This window comes from Nicotiana sylvestris, chromosome 7, assembly GCF_000393655.2.
Source record: "Nicotiana sylvestris chromosome 7, ASM39365v2, whole genome shotgun sequence".
Lineage (NCBI taxonomy): Eukaryota > Viridiplantae > Streptophyta > Magnoliopsida > Solanales > Solanaceae > Nicotiana > Nicotiana sylvestris.
This window is the reverse complement of record NC_091063.1, coordinates 87116299-87121569: the sequence shown is the minus strand read 5'-3', so window position 1 is coordinate 87121569 and position 5271 is coordinate 87116299.

Here is a 5271-nt window from a genome sequence, read left to right as displayed (position 1 = left end):
CCAGCACCACGACCAACAGCAACAACCAGTGTCCCTGTCGTTCCCCACGCCCCAGCTGCTATCGAGCAGCAGTTGCTGCTGTTTCCCTCGTCGGAACCACCATCGCTTCACCGTCCTGTCCAAAACACGACAACCAATCGGCCATGTTATCGTCGTTCTTCCACTGTCGGCGTACAGACCGTTGAGGTCGTCTCTGTTCGTCGAGGTCCGGCGCGTCGAGTTTGTTCGTTGAAGTCGATGTTGAGGTTCGGTCCATCGCTTCATGCATTTCTGTTTATTCAGGTTAGTAAACTTCAAACATTAGATAAGGAAATGTTACGTTGAACATTCGAAGAGGCAATATATAAATTGATGCGATAATGTTCTGCTTATGTTTTCACCGTATGTGTTTTGTTCATTTTTGGCGTTACATATTTTTGTTTATGTGATATCATTTAATTAAGTAGGGTTAGTTGTTCCACGACACAGTTTAACGTTAAGTTGTTCGTCTTTTCTCTTGCTTAGTTCATTCGGACAAAACTAGCATTACTTGTTGTTATTACTTCCAAAACACTCATTTTGCTAGATTCCTTTTATTTAAATTGTAACGAATTATGAGATTTCAGTTGTAAATAGGCTATAAGGTTTAATACTGTTAAAGGCGTAAAAATGGCATCCTTTTAAAAATATATATATAAAAAATAATAATAATAAAAAATAATGAGTAAAATGAGACGAGCCTCGCCAAATAAAAGGGACCAAGTGCGGGGCCCTCACAAAATATATGTATTAAATACTTAGACTCCGGGATGGGTCGTTTAGCAAATTTCACGGCCCTACCCAAAAATAATAATGCGCTAGTTGCTTTAGGCGCGCCTTTAATAATGTTATCTCCCTGAACTCGGGTGCACGTTTATGTGACCCAAATCCAAATCTCAACGGAGTCGAAATATGTCTCTAGTCACGGGCGCATTGATTGTGGCGTGGCCCGAGATGCATTTCCATGACGTTGCAAATTCTTTAAAAAATAAGAATGAGATGAGCCTCGCCGAATAAAAATACAAATTGCGGGGCCCTCAGTAAATACTTGTTTAAAATTACTTAGAATTCAGGAGGGTCGTTTAGCGAATTTCGCGGCCTCCGCAAAAAATAATAACGCGATAGTCTCTTTAGGCACGTGTTTAATAATTTACTTTCTTAAGCTCGGGTGTGCATTTCATGCGACCCAAATCCAAATCTCAAAACATCAAATAAAATGTGTTCTGGATGGTGGGTGCATTTCATGTGACGCAGTCCAAAGACGTGTTTTAAGCGATGTTCACATTCTCCTAAAAACAATAATAGTAAAGCGGTTAAAAGATAAATTTGCACATAAGTTCATAGTGTATTAAAAATCAGATAAATAAGCCAAATATAACAGTTGAGCGACCGTGCTAGAACCACGGAACTCGGGAATGCCTAACACCTTCTCCCGGGTTAACAGAATTCCTTATCTAGATTTCTGGTACGCAGACTGTAATATAGAGTCATTATTTTCCTCGATTCGGGATTAAAATTGGTGACTTGGGACACCGTAAATCTCCCAAGTGGCGACTCTGAAATAAACAAATAAATCCCGTTTCGATTGTCCTTTAATTGGAAAAAACTCCCCCTGCCCCCTCGGGCGCGGAAAAAGGAGGTGTGACAATACTCCAGGTCCTTTTTACAATCCTTTGCAATGCTCGATCCTTAGCCACGCAACAAATCGGAAAATCTTTAGGCACCACACTTTAAATCTTGAACACATTAGAACCATTGCTAAGAGTTTCCCACTCTAAGCTAGTCCTGACTATGTAACCAAACAACTAGTGCTCCGCTAGCACACGAATACCCCAAAAGAAGCAACCGAAAGAATACTTTCCATTGCACATCACATTCACAAGAAGTATAAAATCTGAGGCACCCCATGACCTTCACATAAATCGATAAGTCGGAATATAACACATACCCATCAAATTCCTTGCTCGAATTATCCTGATATTTTCCTCCTCAAGTTATAACCAATTCACCGACGTACCAACAACTAGAAACTACAAGGATACATGACCACGATCGATGATAGGCTCCCCCACTTGGCTTTAAGCCACAATTACATAACCCAATGACCCACACTGACTTCTCCTTCTTTTGCCATGATCTCACACTATTGCCCGACAAAATTCTTGTAAGTTCATGTTGCAAAATTGTGGCACAACCTGAATTATTGGCCCCAATACACACTCAACCTCATGACGGTCGCGCCATCTTCCTCAAGTGATCTAGACCCACATCGCAATACATGCCTCTCGTTGGATAAAGAGTAGAACTCTTCATAGGAACTTCATCAGAAATCACGAAACCTCTAACCTTCACACAAGAGATAGCCCACAGATGTAACCTCATATCAACATCCTCCAACGATATTGCCATAGTTACAATCCAAACGGTAATCAAGCATTTACGTTCCTCTACATTCCAAGCAACTCTTTCCGTCACATTTGAACTTCCTAAGGATAGAAGCTTCCATCTTAAATGGAACACACCAACTTAGTAATTTTTCCACTAATAGTGCCGCCCCAAGTCACAATTCATCTCCGTAGCACCTGAACAAATAGAATGCCATCAACTTTAAGCCTCCTCAGGGATCACCTCCCTCGAACCATCAACACTGAAAACACTGATTTGACCCCAAAGTCGCAACACATCCGATAATTGCTTCGTAGGTTCCACTTCGCAGCATCGTGCCCCTAAAGGCAAACAGATTAAGACCACCATATTGACTAGCCTTAGTGCACTCAAATAAGGATGATGACACCACAGCACAAATAAGAATTCTCACCATGTTTGGAGAGGTCAAAAATCGCTACTTCTTTTACAAAAGGCTAAACATCCCTGGCCCAATTGCATCTCCTACACTAGAATTAAATACTGAATCTTCCAATCACAAACTGAATAATCCTCCTCCTGAAGCACTCACTTCCGCAACCAATAAGTAAACACACTACCATTTACAACAACACTGCAGATAACATTGTGAGAAACATCACAATATAATGTGTAAAGCTCTGAACATGCGGGCAACACCAACACTGGACCAAAACAACTGAACACCCTTCCACAAGGAAATGGCAGTAGTCTGCCCTCATAATGAAGGAGAAAATATCCTACACCACACCTGTAGCATCTTCACATATCATCAGTGCCCAGCTAATATCGAACGTTCGACATAGCGTACCAATAAGTAGGAAGAAACTGACGACATAAACTTTGACCAAAATCAATTTGCACGACAAGGAATCAAGAAAAGGAAGTTCTTCTAACATCCCTTTAGCCTCTCGAAGATAAGTACAGACGTCTCCATACTGATCTGCAAGACTTTACTAGATTTGCTCATGACTCGTGAGACCTGAATGAACCTAGTGCTCTGATACCAAACTGTCATGATCCAAGTCCCATAATAGGTCATGATGGCGCCCAACAATGCTGTTAGATAAGCCAACGAGCGTACCTCCAATTAATTACCCTTTTTAGCTTTTAAAATCACAAATATCATTAAATAATTAGAATTTAAATCAAGAACCCATGGAAATATACGTATTTCATTACTAAAATATAGAGTACAAATAATACAAAAAACGAAGTGATAATCACACTAAGTACAACTGTGAGCATCCACTACAAACCCCCAAGACTCGGTGTCACAAGTGCATGAGCATCTATCAGAATATACAATACTAGTACAACAGATGTCTGGAATAGAAAATAAACAGAATACAATAAATGGATAGATCAAAAACCCAACGTGCCACAGATCGTAATGTAGAGAGCAGCTCACCAAAAATTTCCTTGGCAACTGTGCCTACGTTCCCAAATGACCACCAAAAGTACCTGTCTCAGTACCTGCACGATTAGTGCAGAAGTGTAGTATGAGTACATAAATCAACGCGTGTACCTAGTAAGTATCTAGCCTAACCTCGGAGAAGTAGTGATGAGGGATCGACATCGACACGTACTAGTGGTCCAATAAATCAAGTATAATAAAAGTAGACAGGTACGAAGCATGGCAAGTAGACAATGAAAACAAATATATGAACACAACACGATCCTCAATAGAAGAGTAAACACGACATCCTCGAATACTGAATACGATCTCGAATGAAATGTATTCCAAGTCAATACCTACTAAAATATCACGTCTCATGTCAAATAGATTCACAGATACGCTGGCTCCTTATCGAATACTATGCACGATTTTGCCGAGGAGAACCGCCTGATCTCATAAGAGTATTTCATAAAGTTGCGAGGCGAGTGTGTTACATAATCCTGCCGAGGCAAATAGTTGATCCCATAAGAATATATTAAATGATTCTGCCGAGGCGAATGACCCGATCCCAAGAAAGTGTCAAAACATCCTGCCGAGGCGAACAACCTGATCTGATAAGAGTGTATTACAATACCCTACAGAGGCAAACGATCCGATCCCATTAGAATATGAAACTTTGATGAGTTAGTGGCCCCATTTACAAATATACAGGTAAGTTATAAAACTTCAAGAAAACTTTCGAATGAATATGCACAATGTGGAAGAAATTCGTAAGGGGAAGTACAATTTCCACTAATAATCAAGTAGCTTGTCAAGAATCTAAAATAACATGTCTGATTTTCTATGCAAGTTTAGTCTCAAGCTAAATAAAAATTAAGGCATTTAAACAGACACAAATAACTCAAGTAATACAGTTAAAACATGGTGTGAGTCTATGTCTACCTGGACATGATCAAGAATCTAGCATACGCACGGACACTCGTTACCTCATACGTTCGTAGCTCCCATAACACATAACACATATCAAATATAACACCTATGTGATAAATTCCCCTTCACAAGGTTAGACAACAGACTTACTTTGCTCCGAAATCCGATAACTGGCTCCAACGCCTCTCTAACTCCTCAAACCAATGCCAAATGATCTGAAACTAATAAAAAAACATGCTATCCAATCAAAATATACTCAAAGACTCGTAATTTAACATTTAAAAGCAATTCCGAACTCTATATAAAAGGTCAACAAAGTCAACCCCGGGCCCACTACCCGAATTTCAAAAACTCTCGAAGATAAACATTATCCATAGCATCACAAAGTCAATATATATATAAAATTTATTCTCAATTCCATGTCTAATTTCGTGGTCAAAATTGGAAATTACCATTTCTATTTTTTTTCTTCAAAAATCCCACAATTTCTACTATTTTTTATGTTTAAATCCATATATAAT